Raw genomic sequence first — 21,393 nt, 5'->3', positions numbered from 1 at the left:
AGAATCCGCACCGTGCGCAGAACACGTGGCTACATAACATAATGCCATTCTTGCAATTTTTTATCAGTTATGCATTTGATATTTCATCCAGGTATTTCATGTATTTATTAATTAACTTCCACGTGTGGTTAACGTGTTGGCACAACAGTGGGTCGTCACAGCGAGACAAAGACTTAACCCGATTAAAGGCGTCGGACGTTTGTCCACCGACACTATATAAACTTATTGAAGACAACCGAACATCACATTATCTTTGGATAAAAAAAATATTCAAGATGAACACCTTCCTCGGCCTCTTTGTGACGCTCCTCCTGACCGGTAAGTTCTTGACAGATATAATACTCAACATTTATAGAGATGCTGATATATTTTATTTTGTTACCAGGGTGAGGTGAGTTGAAATTGGGTTTAACGTCGCGTTCAAGATTATTGCACTTACATAGCGACGTGCATGCACGTGTGTGTGTGTGTGTGTGTGTGGCTGCTTGTACTAGACCGGACTGATGCCGATTTATAGTGCTAGCCCACTGAGATACCATGCCGCAGTTTAACATGAATACCCCACTCAGACACAGTATACTGACTCCGAGCCGACCAGTCCTTGCTTTAACCCCTTAATGCCGAGCGCCAGACAGGGTAACAACAAGTACCATGATCTTTTAAGGTCTTTTGGTATGACGCGGCCGGGGATCGAACCCGGACCTTCCGCTCTCCGGGCGGACGCTCTACCACTAGACCACGGAGGCGGTCTGTTACCAGGGAAACAACTTATGTTGATTTATTGAAAAGAATCTGATAAGCGTCAATATAAAATACTACCTGCATGAAACATCTCCCAGCAATTAGTCCCTGTCTGGACGAATATCCTTATACAGTATACTTCCATAGCTCTCAGATTAGACGCTACTCAACAAAACAGTAAGAACCTTCCACAAGCTAAACACATAGTATACTGTTAATAATAGTTGTATAATAGTCGTAATATCATCTAAACCTTTCTCCATTTCTTCCGTTCTTTTCACTTAAGTTATTTTTTTATGCAAATTGTATGAATGACGGGTTCTGCCGGTCGGGCAGGACATGCTTATCGATTCCGCGAACACCTGGTGTGTGGTCCGTTCATTTAATTTCACCTATTGTCCTTTACGTCAAGTGTAATCTTTTTCAGCAGAAGACATTAGCTGGTTATTCTCTTGCATTGCAAATTTATATCTAATAATGTGTATGTTTATAAAAATGAGACACCAAGGCACTCGTTGGCTTCTGCATTTGGACCAAAGTTTCGAAGTTTCGTCATGTAAAAATAATGTAATTCTATCATAAACATCAGTCATTTCTGTGAGGCTGGGGACACTGAATTGGAAGCTAAATTATAGAATCGTGCACCATATTATAGAATGATTAAAAACACATACATGGAAATCTGACACTCTGTACATTGTCATTTAGGTTTTATGTTTATATCAGTGTGCTGGTATGAGAAAGAGAAGGTCAACCTCCAACTGGACTAACATTGCACCATACTTTAAACTCACTGCGTATACCATTCGTCAGTGCTCCGACACAATACAGGTAGACTGCTGAAGGCGGATGACAACGCCTAACGACATTCATTAATTTTTTTTTTGCTCCTTTCAAATTCGGATTCTTAACACTAGCGGTTTGAATCCCACTTCGCCCCGGGAGTTTATAGGTTTGTCAGCACCATACCAGTGTTCGTGTGTTTTACCAATGTTGTAAACGTCTGAGACCTGTCACTCGGGCTTTTCCTCCCACATTAAACCGTGATATAACTGGTAATACTGTTAGGCGGCGTTAAACCCAGCTTACTCACTCACTCATTCTCTTGACATTAACTGTACGATGTTAACAATGGTAGTATATTCAGATGCACTTTTTATGTTTTCTTTCAGTATGCATGATGTCGTTCTCCGACGCATGCTGTTGTCATCACGGCAGCCACAGCAGCCACCACAGCAGGCACGGCATCCCCGTCCCCATCCCCTACCCCATGGGCGGTAGCGGCGGTGGCAGCCACTCCGCCAACATCCCCCTCATCATCACAACAACAGGAAAATAGACACAGGTACATCACAAACCTTTCCTAACCAAATCAAAATCGGCGACATGGATGATACAGTTATGTAAGCAACGATTTAAGTTATGCTGTGAAGAGTTGCTCCCCTTAGTCTTGTCAGGTTCTGCTGATAATGTTTCGAATCCAGGATTTACCTCGATTACTGTCAGCATGATACTTGATATATCATGCATATATATATATATATATATATATATATATATATATATATATATATATATATATATAAAATTGGGTATATGATCTTGTTTTAAAGGTAGGCAAACTCTGTGTGTGTGGCTGTTTGTACCGGTCCGTACATATGTGCTTGCCCACTGAGATACCATGCGACAGTTTAGCTTTCTATTCCACTCAGACACTTACTTTCTTCTAGCCGACAAGCCCTTGTTTTATCCCCTTAATGCCGAGCGCCAGGCATGAAGGTTAGTTTTGAGATACGAGGGGGTATCAAAAGGTTTTGAGCCTAACATAGTTTTGAGTTAAAATGCTTCTGTTCTTCCGTTCTGTCGTTCCATCTGGTCTGCCAGTTAGTTGTACCCCGTCTGTAGACGGCCATATCTTGGTCCCCAAACTACACAGCAGTAAGTTCGTTATGATCGCTAAATCTTTGGCCACGCAAGTGCTTTTCCAAATTTGGAAATAGATGATACTCACTTGGTACCAAGTTTGGAGAATAGGGCGGACGAGGCAAGACGTTTAACCTGCATTCGTTAACAGCAGAAATATTGGTAAAAGCGGCGTAAAATATAAAACCATACTCACTCATTCACTTATTCCATATTATATTTTATACAGGTGTTGCCCCTCCTGCTGGCGGGAGAGAGTCTGCTACATCAACACGAGTCGTCGACGAGATGCTACATATTCCAAACACCAAGGCCTGATGTTTACTGCTGATGTGCTATTAAACAAACATATATACATATTCATCTTTGCTTTTTTTCAATTAAACCTGAAGTGAAGACTTGTACAGGACAGGGCGAGCTCTATTTCTCTCCTTGGCAGACACGAATGTTGTCGGTGTCATGTCTGCCTGACTTGTATATAGTTGATACAGTACACACACTGGTACATGCATGTATGCTTGTTCACACACTGGTACATATGCTTGTTCACACACTGGTGCATATGCTTGTACATATGCTTGTTCACACACTGGTACATATGCTAGTACATATGCTTGTTCACACACTGGTACATATGCTTGTTCACACACTATTACATATGCTTGTTCACACACTGGTACATATGCTTGTTCTCACACTGGTACACATGCTTGTACACACACTGGTACACATGCTTGTTCAGACACTGGTACATATGCTTGTACACACACTGGTACATATGCTTGTTCACACACTGGTACATATGCTTGTTCACACACTGGTACACATGCTTGTACATATGCCTGTTCACACACTGGTGCATATGCTTGTACCCACACTGTTACATATGCTTGTTCACACACTGGTACATATCCCTGTACCCACGCTGGTACATATGCTTGTACCCACACTGGTGCATATGCTTGTACACACACTGGTACATATGCTTGTACATATGCCTGTTCACACACTGGTACATATGCTTGTTCACACACTGGTACATATGCTTGTTCACACACTGGTACATATGTTTGTTCACACACTGGTACATATGCTTGTTCACACACTATTACATATACTTGTTTAAACACTGTTACATATGCTTGTTCAAACACTGTTACATATGCTTGTTCACACACTGGTACATATGCTTGTTCAGACACTTGTGCATATGCTTGTTCAAACACTGTTACATATGCTTGTTCAAACACTGTTACATATGCTTGTTCACACACTGTTATATATGCTTGTTCACACACTGTTACATATGCTTGTTCACACACTGTTACATATGCTTGTTCAGACACTGGTACATATGCTTGTTCAGACACTGGTACATATGCTTGTTCACACACTGGTACATATGCTTGTTCACACACTGGCACATATGCTTGTTCACACACTGGCACATATGCTTGTTCACACACTGGCACATATGCTTGTACACACATTGGTACATATGCTTGTTCAGACACTGGTACATATGCTTGTTCACACACTGGTACATATGCTTGTTCACACACTGGTACATATGCTTGTTAACACACTGGCACATATGCTTGTTCACACACTGGCACATATGCTTGTTCACACACTGGCACATATGCTTGTACACACATTGGTACATATGCTTGTTCACACACTGTTACATACGCTTGTTCACACACTGATTATTATGCTTGTTCACACACTGTTAGATATGCTTGTTCACACACTGTTACATATGCTTGTTCACACACTGTTAGATATGCTTGTTCACACACTGTTACATATGCTTGTTCACACACTGTTACATATGCTTGTTCACACACTGTTACATATGTTTGTTCACACACTGGTACATATGCTTGTTCACACACTGGTACATATGCTTATTCACACACTGGTACATATGCTTGTTCACACGCTGGTGCATGTGCTTGTACACACACTGGTACATATGCTTGTTCAGACACTGGTACACACTGGTACATATGCTTGTTCACACACTGGTACACACTTGTTCACACTCTGGTACACACTGGTACATATGTTTGTTCACACAATGGTACACTCTGGTACACACGTGTACACACTGGTACACTCTGGTACACACTTGTTCACACCCTGGTACAGAGACAGTCATACATCATTGTAGCACCAGATAATATCATGCCTCTCACTGTCGGTGGCCATGCCTGAAAAACACTCGCCAACATTAACAGCATGGTTGAAACCGTTGCGAGCTGTTTTCGAATATATCCAGTTATAATGTATCGTGTCCAAATATTATGCACATATACTTTGTACAATCAAATTCGTGTTTGTAGCTTCCATGAATTTCTGTGAAATATTTAAGATTTAGTGAAGTTAGTGAGTATGGTTTTACGCCACAATTAGCAATATTCCAGCAATATCACGGCGGGGGGACACCAGAGTGGGCTTCACACATTGTACCCATGTCGGGAATTGAACCCGGGTCTTCGGCGTGACGAGCGAACGCTTTAACCACTAGGCTACCCGACCGCCCCGTTAAAAATAAGAAGTTTGGCCAGGTTAAATATTGGATTAGCAACGATCAAGCGGGCCTAAGTTGAAAAACAATCACCCAGGTCACACATTGTGTTTATCGACAAGAGGGCCACGTCGCCTACATGTATATTCAATTTAGTTGTGGGTTTGTGTTTGTCACGGGTGCCACTGGTGGAGCAGGATACGCTCAACTTTTTGCGAACATCTGGTATCATCACTATTTGATAGTGATTCATGAAGACATGATTATGATATAGAGATTTAGCATGTTTTTTAATGATAAAAGAAAGGGCATTGTCACTATAAATGTATTTCACATGTGACGCGAAGTTTCCGATTGTGTTTGAGTGAGATTTTCTTTTTCAAATTAATACAAAAGGTAACTTGATCAGTTTGTGAATTTACAATATTTGACAATGAAGGATTCAACTGTATTTTCATGGGGGATTTATACTATTGACATTGATCGGGTTGTCAGGCTCGCTGACTTGGTTGATACATGTCATCGGCCCCGATTGCGTGGATCGATGTACACGATGTCAATCACTGGATTGTCTGGTTTAGACTTTATTATTTACAGACCGCAGTCATAGAGCTGGAATATTGCTGAGTGCGGCGTTAAACAACAAACAAACAAACATTTAATAATGCTTGGTAATGGTCAAATGTTTTGAGCTGCACAATATATTTGTCATATAATATAATCATGCTTATGACAAACAAAGGTACTGTAGGTCTACTTAAGCTTAAGTTCGGACCTCTGGGGTTTAACAGGTACTTACCATACAGTATATAATACTACACGTACATTCATCACAAACTAAACACTTCAAGAAAACAACTTAAATTTATATAAAATAGAATTAAGACCAGGACATGATATGAAGTAGATATATTCCTGACAATCATATTCCCGACAATCATATTCCTGACAATCATATTCCTGACAACATTTCGATACAAACTATCAGTTCATATCCATTATTTATGAAAAACAGATTTTTTAACAAGAATAGCATTTCAGACATTGTGCGAATAACATCATGTACATTAATATGTGCATTGTGTGGATAGAAACTACCATTGTATTATAACAGTTATATTGCGTGAAAAAGGGAGTTATTTATGATGATAAGTTCCCCCGTCTTTACAGCACATGACGCCCATGACGCAGTATTGTGCTCTTGCTGTGTCCACTCGTGACCACTCGTGTCATTCCGGAACAAGCCGAGTTGGGTCTCGTGGCCCAATCGACGCCATTTTCCAAACTTTGCAAAGGAGCAAAGCGAAACATATATAGTTCAAAAGAAAAATATATATATACACACACACTCACACACGCACGCACTCAAACACACGCACGCACGCACGCACGCACGCACGCACGCACGCACGCACGCACGCACGCACGCACACACACAAACACACACATGCACGCCCGCACGCACTCACACACGCATGTGCATTCTTTGGCCAAATAAAAAAATATAATCATACACGCATTAAACGAATGTTCGCGTGTCTTCATTAACCATGGTATGTGGGTTCGCATGATCGTTATTTTGTTGGTGGTATGATGATCCTCAGTAAATACATGGACATGTATCATATGTTTGAATAATATGGAATAATCAACACGCTATGAAACTTGTCAAACACTAACGGAATGCCACACGTGGTGCAGCACGGTGTCATATGTCAGTCCAGCGTTTATCTCTGTCCTAGTATTTGCATATTGATCAAGATGCCACACACTAACATGTTAGGGTCAACGTTAGTGAATGAGAACAGTTGAATGTAAGTGAGTGAGTGAGTGAGTGAGTGAGTGAGTGAGTGAGTGAGTTGGGTTTAACGCCGCTTTGAACAGAATTCCAGTATATATCGCGGCGTGTTAGCTTAATGTGGCAGGAAAGCCCTGTTGATTAGACCTATCAGTAATGCTGGATGAGACGTATCAGTAATGTTTGTCGAGACGTATCAGTAATGTTTGATGAGAAGTATCAGTGATGTTTGATGAGAAGTATTAGTAATGTTTGATGAGACGTATCAGTAATGTTTGATGAGAAGTATTAGTAATGTTTGATGAGACGTATCAGTAATGTTTGATGAGAAGTATTAGTAATGTTTGATGAGACGTGCCAGTAATGTTGATGAGACGTATCAATAATGTTTGATAAGAAGTATCTGTAATGTTTGATGAGAAGTATCAGTAATGTTTGAAGAGAAGTATCAGTAATGTTTGATGAGAAGTATCAGTGATGTTTGATGAGACGTATCAGTAATATTTGATGAGACGTATCTGTAATGTTTGATGAGAAGTATCAGTAATATTTGATGAGAAGTATCAGTAATGTTTGAAGAAAAGTATCAGTAATGTTTGATGAGAAGTAGCTGTAATGTTTGAAGAGAAGTATCAGTAATGTTTGATGAGACGTATCTGTAATGTTTGAAGAGAAGTATCAGTAATGTTTGATGAGACGTATCTGTAATGTTTGAAGAGAAGTATCAGTAATGTTTGATGAGACGTATCAATAATGTTTGAAGAGAAGTATCAGTAATGTTTGATGAGAAGTATATGTAATGTTTGATGAGAAGTATCAGTAATATTTGATGAGACGTATCTGTAATGTTTGATGAGAAGTATCAGTAATGTTTGATGAGAAGTATCAGTAATGTTTGATGAGAAGTATCAGTAATGTTTGAAGAGAAGTATCAGTAATGTTTGATGAGAAGTATCAGTAATGTTTGATGAGAAGTATTAGTGATGTCGATGAGAAGTATATGTAATGTTGATGAGAAGTATCAGTAATGTTTGATGAGACGTATCAGTAATGTTTGATTAGACGTATCAGTAATGTTTGATAAGAAATATCAATAATGTTTGATGAGATGTATCAGTATTGTTTGAAGAGAAGTATCAGTAATGTTTGATGAGAAGTATCTGTAATGTTTGATGAGAAGTATCAGTAATGTTTGATGAGACGTATGAGTAATGTTTGAATAGAAGTATCAGTAATGTTTGAAGAGAAGTATATGTAATGTTTGATGAGAAGTATCAGTAATGTTTGATGAGAAGTATCTGTAATGTTTGATGAGATTATCAGGAAAGTTTGATGACAAGCATCAGCAATGCTTGATCAGGAATGTTTGATGAAAAGTATTTGTTATGTTTAATTAGAAGTATCAGTAATGTTTGATGAGACGTTTGAGTAATGTTTGATGAGAAGTATCAGTAATGTTTGATGAGACATATCCATTATGTTTGAAGAGAAATATCAGTAATGTTTAATGAGAGTGAGTGAGTAAGTATGGTTTTACGCCGCTTTTAGCAATATTCCCGCAATATCACGGCGGGGACACCAGAAATGGGCTTCACACATTGTACCCATGTCGGGAATCGAAACCGGGTCTTCGGCGTGACGAGCGAACGCTTAAACCACAAGGCTACCCGACCGCCCCGTTTAATGAGAAGTATAAGAACTGTTTTATAAGAAGTATCAGTAACGCTTAATGAGACGTATCAGTAACGTTTAATGAGACGTATCAGTAACGCTTGAAGAGACGTGTCAGTAATGTTATAACTATAACGTCAACACCAGTATTTTATTAAATGTACAACAGATGTTACATTTAGTAGATGTACATGAGCAATAAGTTTGACTTATGTTCGATTAAGCTGATAAACATTTGATTAATGACGAGTGGGATTAATATTTCATAAGGAGTACGAGCAATGTTTGTTGAAGGGTGTCTTTTTATTAGAGATTATAGCATGCCGGCGGTTTAATGATAATTCTATCCATTTTAGCTTTAATGGGACGTCATCTGGTTTGTTCTATGACCGTTTCCATATTTGTAAATGTGGGTCAGTGACATTCGTTGTGTGTTGACTGCAGTAAATGTTTTCCAAACCGATATTGTTATTTATATTTATTTGATAACAAATTCTATCCATTTTAGCTTTAAGATAAGGGCAACGCTATTTTTCAGGGTATTATCATTTGCAGAAGCCCGAGGTCTTCCATTAACTGCCCGACGAAGGAGGAAGGGGGAAGAGCCCTAAAATAGCGTTACCCTTATAATAACAATATTTAACTAATGAAGTTTTATGCATGTTTCTTTTGGCACACATAACATAAAGTGAATTCTCGTTTTTCTTATGAGTACGGACACGACGGTACAATTCTATCTTTAACCATGCTCACAAATCATAAGGAGGTCTATATTTCACAGTAACACTGCTGGCATTAAAACACAAACTTTCACGTTCAGGAAGGAGGATCGGTTCAATAAAAATACCTATATTCGTATTATTTTGGCGACCTCTGCTAACTTGGCGGAGTTTGTGGCGCATGTCATTAAAATTTGATTATATGTACATGTTGGAAGATAGGTCTAATGTAGTTGTTGTGGTCAATCTGCCAGCTGGAGTTTACATGTTTACACATCCAGCTGAAGATGTCATTCCGGGCCACAGATGACAAATGTCGTCCGGTTGTCTAAACCGCCGCTGTTAACTGTACATTATTGCGTTCTTTTGCTGTGCCACGACTCATTAGTATTGGGTTCGAATCCCAATATCCTTGACTAAGATCCTTGGTTTGTCAGCACCACACCCGTGCTTGTAGGTTTCGCCAAACGGTAAACGCCTACGATCTGCATCATTGTGGGCCTTCCTTCGGCATGAAACTGACACACCGTGATATGACAAGCTGTTCAATGCAATTTCCTCCATTATCAAACTGACACGAAGGGGTACGACTACTATATATTTTACTGTTCAAAAGGGCGTTACACTCACACTATGAATACGTATCAACGTGAAGATTCCAGATTAGAATTGATCTTCAGCAACTCATGCTTGTTGGAAGAGGCAACTAAGGGGATCGGGTGGTCAAGCTCGCTGACCTGGTTGATGCATGTCATCATATCCCAGTTGTGTAGATCGATGCTCATGATGTCAATCATAGGATTCTCTGGCCCGCTGTCATATAGCTGGAATATTCCTGAGTGCGGCATTAAACAACAAACAAACAATTTGAAACAAACACTGTACCTCAGTGTCTAGGGGGTTAAAATGACCCATATGCTTCAAAAAGGCACACCATTGTCAGTCTGATATTATATTCATCGGTTGTGCAAGGACATTTATTATACTATATGATCATTACTTTGCATGTTTAATTTCACCTGTCATCGTTCTAAGTGGTGTAATTTTCCTACCGCGAAGACAGCGGTAAGGCAAGCTTTTTCCGCATCCCCGTAGTTCGTAATGGGATTAAAGGCGTATTAAAAGACTTGTGGATCCTATAAAAAACATACCCACAAACTATCACAGTCACAGTGTCTTAAACTACAACACAACTACAAGATGAGAACTTTCCTTGGACTCTTCGTGGTTCTCTTTATAGCCGGTAAGCAACTATTTCTTTCTCACATTATGGACGACAAAGCTTTTAAATAATGACACCGTTTGTCAACTTGGTAAGTTGGTGTAAAAACGAGATTAATGGATTAATTGAAGACCACATTTAACCCCGATTGGACTTGTCCGACATTGTCGCGGTCGGATTCTATTATTCAGGGAGTCATCGTTATTAAATACGGGTTTTTATTCAAAGCGTGTACCTTTAACTAACATTCTTAAAAGAGTCTGTACGAAGTGTTGATATTTCATACAAGAAATAAACGACTCGTTGTTGATTATCGTACAATAAAACACTGCTGTATTTTGTTGGTATCATAAACAACTCCCACTCGTCGTTTATTTCTTAATTAATGTTTTCGCAAGGTAAATAGTCGTTCTAACCTACGCCATCACATCAGTTGCTTGAAGGGATGATGTTGGATACATTTTTCAACATTTCCCAAAATAACAGTGGGTGAAATATACATAATCACATCAACAATGACTAGTTAGTGATTATGTTTCTTTCACTGCAGGTTTGTTTGTTTGTTTGTTTGTTTGTTTTTTGTTTAACGCCGCACTCAGCAATATTCCAGCAATATGAGGGCGGTCTGTAAATACTCGAGTCTGGACCAGACAATCCAGTGATTGACATCATGTGCATCGCTCTACCCAATTGAGTTACGATGACATGCTTGGACTTTCACAAATCATCCTCTCATTCTTGTGTTTCCAGTGTGCCTGACGCCCTACTCAGACGCCTGCTGTTGTCATCACGGCAGTCACCACAGCCACCACAGCAGGCACGGCATCCCCATCCCCATCCCCTACCCCATGGGCGGCAGCAGCGGCGGCAGCCACTCCGCCAACATCCCCCTCATCATCACAACAACAGGAAAATAGAAACATGTACGTCTAGCTGTCTTTCAATTATATACTGACGGAACCAAAATAGCGGAACATGTAGTTTACATGCTGACGTCGCATGGCAGGACAAGGCCGTAGTTAACTTTTTTTGACAGGGGAAATTTATGCAAATTGTATGAATGGCTGGTGCTACCGGTAGGGGAGGACATGCTTACCATTTTCGCGAACACCTGGTGTCATCACTGATTTTCAGTTGTCCAGTCATATAATTTCCAAAGCTATTTGCCCTTTACGCCAAGTGGAATCTGTTTTGGCTGAAAATCTAGACTGGTTATTTCCATGCATTGACCATTTATATTGTTAAGGATACAAATGCTTAGTCAATACCATGTCTTAGTTTCATTATATCTCTCCATCAATATCATTCAAAGTGTTCAACATACAATGTGTATGCTGTGCCGGGGTGAACTGGGTTTCCACACTAACACAACTGTATTGTCACATGTGGCAGTTAAGCTGAAGGTTGATAATGTAACCATGCTCCAAGCTTTCGAGGGTCGGTGGGGTAGCCTAGTGGTTAAAGCGTTCGCTCGTCACGCCGTAGACCCGGGTTCGATTCCCGACATGGGTACAATATGTGAAGCCAATTTCTGGTGTCCCCCGCCGTGATGTTGCTGGAATATTGCTGAAAGCGGCGTAAAACCATACTCACTCACTTACTCACCCAAGCTTTCGAGGTACGATGAACTACAGCTGAAAACAATGGATTGTTAAAAGATTGGTCTGCTCCTTTCGAAAGTTTCCTGCAGATGTCTGCTCAATTGTGTTTCGTGATACAAATGACAAGCAACAGTTTTCACGTCAACCTTTTCATGATTTGTTTCAGATGACGTGGTCAACTTCGGCGAAGGTCAAGTTAATGGTTCCAGTCTTTTTCTTCGCCCTCCCACCTGTATGTCATTATGAATAAAATCTTCTTGAAAATCACCATTTCTTCGTTTTTGCATGTAATTAACACGCGCATGTGCACGCCTACTGATATAGCTTGAATTAAATCCGCGTAGAACACATATCTTTAAATAAAACAGTGCAACTCCATACACCTTGATTTAAGTTATACTTTAAGTATGACCTTGAAACATCATATACTTTGAAGTAGACCATGTTTCAACAAGACGACGTAGAACCATCTACTGTCGGCCTACCTACTCGGGCAATCAATTATTTTTTTAGAATTAAGTCCTGTTGCAAATAAAAGCAAGACAATCCTTTCCATAATCCTAAGAAATCTCTGCTAAAATTGTGTCCATTGTACGATTCCGATAATATCATAAGCCTCTTAATGAATCACTATGAAATAGTGATAATACCAAGTGTTCACGAAAAGGTGAGCGTGTCGTGCCCTTCCCATGGCACCCGTCACAAACACATGCAAAGGAAAGCGAATTGTTCTTCTGAAAAAAAACCCCCAAAAAACATGGGAACGTGTATTACAAGTCAAAATAGGAAATTAAAAAATGTAAATGATGCATCAAATTTGGAAATGTCCAACATGTGTCCGCCATAAAATGTTTGAAAAGCTTCACTATAGCGATGAATGTTGTTACCCTGATAACAAACAACCTTTGTGTATGGCGCTTTCGTCCTCCAAAGAAGGAGCATGCTCTAATGTACCCCAAAAGTTGTGAAATGAAGACACCGATGAAATATTTTTCGACATAAAGGGAAAGTTGACATGATGACGCGGTATCACTGGTCTTTTTTGTTTCTAGCCCAGGTGGGAATATCAGATCTTCGATATACCTGAAGCTTAATTTGAACATCTTTGCCCTATTCCCTTGAAATTCCGATTCACATGCATGAAGAGATCAACAAGATGGAACCACGCTTTGTGTCCAGGGTGATGTTCAATTCTTGCCCAAAATGTCATATCTCCAAATTCTATATACACTCTCCAAAAAAAGAAACGCACAGGTAGATTTTTAGTAAATCTATTGTGCCTAATGAAGTCGATATGTTTAATCTAATATCATAGATACAAATATGAAATGTTGGAGCGCGATAGTCACATGTTGTCGCTGTACAAAGGCATTGAAAAGTGTTCATTGTCATGTAACATAAGGCCACAAGGTGGCGCTGAACTCATTCCCCGCACAATATTCCATTTATATCACGGCGTGTCAGCCTAATGTCGGAGGAAAGCCCGAAGTGATGCAGGTCTTAGGCGATTACCACTTCGGTGAAACCCACGAGCAGAGGTATGTGCTGACAAACCTAGAAACATAATCGAGACGGACCGGGATTCGAACCCTCAATCATAGGTTCCTGGCGTGCACAGCGAATTACGGCGCCTTAGACGACTTGGCCAACCGTGCCCCCTGTTATCTGTAAGCAAGTCCAGCATTTCACATATCGTTTTCTCAGTGAACTTGTTTGACAAATTGTCCTGGATGTCGTTGTACAAAGCGATATTGGCGCTAAGGTGATCGTAACTCCAATGCATTAACATAGAGTTAGGGCTAAGGTTGTTCCGTACAACGGCAGCCAGAACCTTTAAAGATAGAGTGAGTGAGTGAGTGAGTTTGGATTTACGCCGCGTTCAGCAATATTCCATTAGGGGACACCAGAAATGGGGTTCACACATTGTACCCATGTCGGGAATCGAACCCGGGTCTTCGGCGTGACGAGCGAATGCTTTAACCACTGGGCTACCCGACCGCCCCTTTAAAGATAGAGATGTTACTATATGTATGGTCACGATGTGTAGTCACAAAAGCTGCCCCATGGTTCAAGGAATTGAGTTTTTCCTTCAGTTTGTCGTGTAGGGTAGTTGAGTAAAACTATAGAAATTGTAAATACTTTGAGTTTTGAGAATCCACACGGAACCAATTCCACTTGTGAAAATATAGGAAAAGGTGAGGTGAAATGGGGCTTAACGTCGCGTCCAAGATTATTGCACTCATATAGCGACGTGCATGCACGTGTATGTGTGTGTGTGTGTGGCTGCTTGTACTAGGCCGGACTGATGTCGATTTATAGTGCTAGCTCACTGAGATACCATGCCGCAGTTTAACATGAATACCCCACCCAGGCACAGTATACTGACTCCGAGGACTCCTGTCCTTGTTTTAGCCCCTTAATGCCGAGCGCCAGACAAGGTAACAACAAGTACCATCTTTTGGTATGACGCGGTCGGGGATCGAACCCCGGACCTTCCGCTCTCCGGGTGGACGCTCTACCATTAGACCACGGAGGCGGTCGATTGTATTAAAGATTATGGTTAATCTTTGAGGTTGGTTGGTTTGTTGTTTAACGCCGCACTCAGCAATATTCCAGCTATATGACGCCGTCTGTAAATAATCGAGTCTTGAACAGACAATCCAGTGATTGATATCATGAGCATCGATCCACGCAAGTGGGATCGATGACATGCATCAACAAAGTCAGCGAGCGGGACAACCCGATCCCGTTAGTCACCTCTTACGACAAGCATAGTCGCCTTTAACGGCAAGCATGGATGCTGAAGACCTATTCTACCCCGGATCTTCACGGGTTCTTTGTGGTAAGGAATCGGTGGATTCGCTGGACCCAGCAATATATATCACCTCGTTAGGATTTTTATGAAACTTTGGAACCCATTACAAAATAGGAATTTGCATGTCTTCAGGCTGTGGTGTTTTATGACAATTAGTGTCGTGATGTTTACACATAATAGCTATGTTATTTGAGTTTGTGCATTCTACCAATGACATATCACATGCTGGCTTAACATTCCATGTCGGACACTCGGCGTTTGGATGACAGCTGGCTAGGACAGAATGGCATATGACATATCACACACTTACTCAACCCACTCTGAAATACATTCCACAGCTTCATCTTTTATATTGGCCATTTCACAGTTTTATGTCCTTGCTGATGGGACCGCCTCCGTGGTCTTGTGGTAGAGCGTCCGCCCGGAGAGCGGAAGGTCCAGGGTTCGATCCCGGGCCGCGTCATACAAAAAGACGTTAAAAGATTGTACTTGTTGTTACCCTGTCTGGCGCTCGGCATTAAGGGGTTAAAACAAGGACTGGTCGGCTCGGAGTCAGTATACTGTGTCTGAGTGAGGTATTCATGTTAAACTGCGGCCTGGTATCTCAGTGAGCTAGCACTATAAATCGGCATCAGTCCGGACTAGTACAAGCAGCCACACACACACATACACGTGCATGCCCGTCGCTATATAAGTGCAATAATCTTGGACGCGACGTTAAACCCAATTTCACCTCACCTCACCTTGCTGATGGACGTTCGCAAGATAACATACATGGATGTAGCCACGCGCACAATCACGATCACAATGTATAACATACACCTGGATACATGAAATGAAATATATCATGAGGTAATATAGGGCCAAGGAACAGCATATAACCTATAGCAAGACCATGGAACGACCTATACCTTGAAGTATACCCTGAGGTAATACCCGGTTACCTTTTAGTAAGACCACGAAACATAATGAAACTTGAAGTAAGACCATGTAGAAAACATAGACCTTGAAGTAAGACCCTGTGGAAAACATAGACCTTGAATTAAGACCATGTAGATAACATAGACCTTGAAGTAATTAAGTAAGACCATATAGAAAACATAGGCCTTGAAGTAAGACCACGTAGAAACATATAACTTGGAGTAAGATCAAGTAGAAAACATAGACATTGAAGTAAGACCATATAGAAAACATAGACCTTGAAGTAAGACCATGTAGATAACATAGACCTTGAAGTAAGAACATATAGAAAACATAGCCCCTGAAGTAAGACCATGTTGAAACATATACCTTGAAGTAAGACCATGTAGATAACATAGACCTTGAAGTAAGACCATATAGAAAACATAGCCCCTGAAGTAAGACCATGTTGAAACATATACCCTAAAGTAAGACCATGTAGATAACATAGACCTTGAAGTAAGAACATATAGAAAACATAGCCCCTGAAGTAAGACCATGTTGAAACATATACCTTGAAGTAAGACCATGTAGATAACATAGACCTTGAAGTAAGACCATATAGAAAACATAGCCCCTGAAGTAAGACCATGTTGAAACATATACCCTAAAGTAAGACCATGTAGATAACATAGACCTTGAAGTAAGACCATATAGAAAACATAGCCCCTGAAGTAAGACCATGTTGAAACATATACCTTGAAGTAAGACCATGTAGATAACATAGACCTTGAAGTAAGACCATATAGAAAACATAGCCCCTGAAGTAAGACCATGTTGAAACATATACCCTAAAGTAAGACCATGTAGATAACATAGACCTTGAAGTAAGAACATATAGAAAACATAGCCCCTGAAGTAAGACCATGTTGAAACATATAACTTGAAGTAAGACCATGTAGATAACATAGCCCCTGAAGTAAGACCATGTTGAAGCATATACCTTGAAGTAAGACCATGTAGATAACATAGACCTTGAAGTAAGACCATATAGAAAACATAGCCCCTGAAGTAAGACCATGTTGAAACATATACCCTAAAGTAAGACCATGTAGATAACATAGACCTTGAAGTAAGAACATATAGAAAACATAGCCCCTGAAGTAAGACCATGTTGAAACATATACCTTGAAGTAAGACCGCATGAAAACATATAACTTGAAGTAAGACCAAGCAGGAAACATAGACCTTGAAGTAAGACCATGTAGAAAAATAGACCTTGAAGTAAGACCCTGTAACCACACATTCCTTGACCTAAGACCATGTAGCAACATATATCTTGAAGTAAGACTTCAGTAAACTACGGTTATAACGAACTCAAACGGACCACTAATTTTAGTTCGTTATAACCGTAGTTCGTAATAGACATATATGCAACATATACACCAAATGGCAGTGACCAAAAATAGCAGTTTGTTGTATCCGTCAGTTCGTTTTTAGCGTGTAGGAACATTTAACGTGAAGTAAGAACCTGTAACGACACATACCTTGAAATAAGACCATGTAGCAACGTATATTTTGAAGTAAGACCAAGTGACAGCACATACCTCGACGAAAAACCATGTAACAACATATATTTTGAAGTTAGACCATGTAGCAACGTCTACTTTGAGGTAAGGCTACGTAACGACATATATCTTGAAGTAAGGCCATGTAACAACGTGTATCTTGAAGTAAGACTATGTAACAACATGTATCTTGAAGTAAGACTATGTAACAGCACATACCCTGACGTAAGGCCATGTAACAACATATATCTTGAAGTAAGACCATGTAACAACATGTATCTTAAAGTAAGACTATGTAACAACATATATCTTGAAGTAAGACTATGTAACAGCACATACCTTGACGTAAGGCCATGTAACAAAACATTTCTCTTGAAGTTAGACCAAGTAAACATATACTAATATCTCGAAGTAAGACCATGTTACAGCACATACCTTGACTAAGGCCATGTAACAATATATATCTCGAAGTAAGACCATGTTACAGCGCATACCTTGACGTAAGGCCATGCAACAACATATATCTTGAAGTAAGACCCTGTAACAGCACATACCTTACGTAAGGCCATGCAACAACATATATCTTGAAGTAAGACCATGTAACAGCACATACCTTGACGTAAGGCCATGTAACAACATATATCTTGAAGAAAGAGAATGTCACAGCACATACCTTGACGTAAGGCCATGTAACAGCACATACCTTGACGTAAGACCATGTAACAACATATATCTTGAAGTAAGACCATGTAACAACATATACCTTGACGTAAGACCATGTAACAAAATATATCTTGAAGTAAGACCGTGAAACAGCAACATTCAGTACATGCCTGTCTTCATTCTATCACGACAAAATTAAGAACTCTTTAACGTTTGGGAACATTAAAAGTAAAGAGGCATGGGATGAGTCACCATTATGACGTAACACCGTTCATTGTGACGCAGATTCGACGTCCCAGTCAGAGGGAGTTCCAGACTTTCAAACTGTCTTTTGTCCGCACCGGTTGTAATACACTCGAATCCTATGGTGGATTCTGGCCAAAATGTTTTGTCACACAAAGTTTGAATATTGGATTTTGGTTTGGTTGGTTTGTTGTTAAACCCCGCACTCAGCAATATTCCAGCTATATGACGGCGGTCTGTAAATAATCGAGTCTGGACCAAACAATCCAGCGATTAATATCATGAGCATCGATCCACGCAATTGTGATCGATGACATGCTTCAACCAAGTCAGCGAGCCTGACCACCCGATCCCGTTAGTCGCCTTTTACGACAAGCATAGTCGCCTTTTACGGCAAGCATTTGGTTGCTGAAGAACTATTCTATCCCTGTCTTGAATATTGGAGGAGTAGTTCTGCATTTTGTATTGCTACAATTACACATATTGCTATCTAGATATACTAACAAATAAAAGTATTCTAAGTAAGTAAGCTTCTCTGTCCGTCAAAACGACTTCCCAAGGGGTTGTTAAAACCCCTGATTGACCAATCGGAATCGGGTAGTTTCTGAAGTCAAGCTAGAATTTTCAACTGTCATTTGTGTGGTTGTCTGACATGGTCAACCGTGTGGTTCTCCTGCGGTGAAGACAGCGGTAAGGCTAATCATATCGCGAACCCGTGGCTCTGAATCGGATTAAAGGCGTATTGAAGGACGTGTGGATTCTATAAAGGCATCGCCACAAGTTTTCATGGTCACAGTGTCTCAGTCAACACAACACAGCACAGCACAGCACAACTACAAAATGAGAACTTTCTTGGGACTCTTCGCTGTTCTCTTCATGGCCGGTAAGCAACTATTTCTTTCCTACAGTATGGACAGTATTGATTATTTGTAATGTCACGCGATGTCCGCTCTATATGTTGGCGTTTTAAAGATTAATATAACAAAGAACTGACTTTCCATTTAACGAATTAAGAAACACATGCTTAAGTTTCATTTGGATAAAAAACGTTAAGAAAGGTCCTTCAGTGCATAACACTGTTTTGACACAGTGAGTAAACACTAGGACTAATTATTCAAGGACACTATTGTAAATGATCAATTCATTTGTAAAATGTGTATAGACAGAGGTGTTTTAATATTCAGTTTTAAAAAAACCCAAATCACATCAGACGAAGTACAGTCCATAGTTTCCTGTTTTTTCCTCCTGAATATATTAATTTAAAATGAGATATGTTCGTTCAAGCAAAGCGTTTATATTTTACGAATATATTTTTTACTCTTGCAACTTTTGCCGGATCAGCCCAAGAAGTAAAAGTTCATTAAGCAATGCCATAACAGTTATTGTACAGCTTCTGATATATCATCGAGTTTCAAACAGCAGCTGGAAAACATTTGACTGTAAATGACAGGGTTATTCAGACTAAAGAATCTACGGTGATGTATTGATATAAATATTGGTTTATCTTTCTATCGCCGAAATCTTGGGATTTTCATCTTTTACACTGTAATAACGCACATGTAATCCGTAAATTCAACGTACATGATGTAGTTTACAAAAAAATAATCTGAATGCGCTCTTGTTTTAACAGTGTGCCTGACGCCCTACTCCGACGCATGCTGTTGTCATCACGGCAGTCACCACAGCCACCACAGCAGGCACGGCATCCCCATCCCCATCCCCTACCCCATGGGCGGCAGCAGCGGCGGCAGCCACTCCGCCAACATCCCCCTCATCATCACAACAACGGGAAAATAGAAACATGTACGTCTATCTGTTGTTTAAGTGTATACTGACGGAAACAAAATAACGGAAAACGTTGTTCTTAAGGATAAATTACAGCTACGTTTAATACAAATGTTTCATGTTAAAAGTACAAACACACAATCTGGTCTGCTTACTCAGGTTACATACAAGACTTGACATCAATTTAAGTAAAGGTTGATAGTGTAGCCATACTAAACGCCGTCGGGGTGTGATGAACAACAGCTAGGAGTCAATGGAATGTTACACGATCTGACTGCTACCTACAAAATGTTAACCGCACAAATTGAGATTTTACTTCAGATGTCTACAGAAATTCTGCCTTTTTCAGCCTTACCATTATATATGACCTTCTTTTACATGATGATAATGAAGATGAGCAACACTTTAAGATATAAATATTTTCATTTTTTTCAGAGAACGCGTTCAACGTCGTTGACGTTGACGTTGACGTCGCGCGACGTCTTCATATTGGTTCCAGTCTTTGTCCTCACCCTCCTATCGCTGTCTATCTAGCTTCGGCTGATGTCAATGCATTTTGATGAATAAAATCTTGCAAATCACTGTTCCTTATTTTTGTGTTCGTAATCAGACACATGAACGTGCGCATGTGCACACTCACAGATGGATGCCGGAGCATGGGTGGCCCAGTCTTCTAAGGCGCCGCGATTCGCTTTGCAGAGTTGCGTCCCTTGGGCACGCCAGAAACCTATGATTGTAGGTTCGAATCCCGGCTCGCCCCGGTTATGTTTCTAGGTTTGTCCGCACCATACCCGTGCTCGTGGGTTTCACCGAAGTGGTAAACGTCTGAAACCTGCATCACTTCGGGCTTTCCTCCCACATTAAGCTGACACGCCGTGATATAACTGGAATACTGTTAAAAGCGGCGTTAAACCCAACTCACTCACTCACTCACAGAGGACAACATGTTACAACATATACTTGGAAATAAGACATTGTTACAACATATACTTGTAATACATATATCAACATGTACTTGGAAGTAAGACTGCGTTACGACATATACTTGGAGGTATTACCCTGTAACAACATACAATTGGAAATAAGACCATATAACAACATATACTTGGACGTAAGACATTGTTACAACATATACTTGGAAGTTTACCCTATATCAACATATACTTTTAAGTATTACCATATGTCAGCATATACTTGGAAGTAATACCATG

At 40.2% G+C, this 21,393-nt stretch overlaps 3 long non-coding RNA genes across 3 annotated transcripts; all 3 read left to right on the top strand.

Moving 5' to 3' along the window:
* Positions 1–244: 244 nt before the first annotated feature.
* LOC124121418 lies at positions 245–3,032 on the top strand. Its single transcript, XR_006859027.2, has 3 exons — positions 245–318; positions 1,914–2,086; positions 2,894–3,032. It is a non-coding gene; the product is annotated as an uncharacterized LOC124121418 (long non-coding RNA).
* Positions 3,033–10,545: 7,513 nt separating this feature from the next.
* Positions 10,546–12,475, top strand: LOC124121437. The gene is made up of 3 exons (XR_006859037.2): positions 10,546–10,628; positions 11,358–11,530; positions 12,375–12,475. It is a non-coding gene; the product is annotated as an uncharacterized LOC124121437 (long non-coding RNA).
* Positions 12,476–19,199: 6,724 nt separating this feature from the next.
* On the top strand, positions 19,200–20,758 carry LOC124121436. Its single transcript, XR_006859036.2, has 3 exons — positions 19,200–19,280; positions 20,028–20,200; positions 20,618–20,758. It is a non-coding gene; the product is annotated as an uncharacterized LOC124121436 (long non-coding RNA).
* Positions 20,759–21,393: the final 635 nt, after the last annotated feature.

Source organism: Haliotis rufescens, unplaced genomic scaffold, assembly GCF_023055435.1.
Source record: "Haliotis rufescens isolate VD_foot unplaced genomic scaffold, xgHalRufe1.0.p SCAF_55, whole genome shotgun sequence".
In the NCBI taxonomy this organism is placed as follows: domain Eukaryota; kingdom Metazoa; phylum Mollusca; class Gastropoda; order Lepetellida; family Haliotidae; genus Haliotis; species Haliotis rufescens.
Note: the sequence above shows the minus strand (reverse complement) of the source record. Positions and strands in the feature narration are given on the sequence as shown.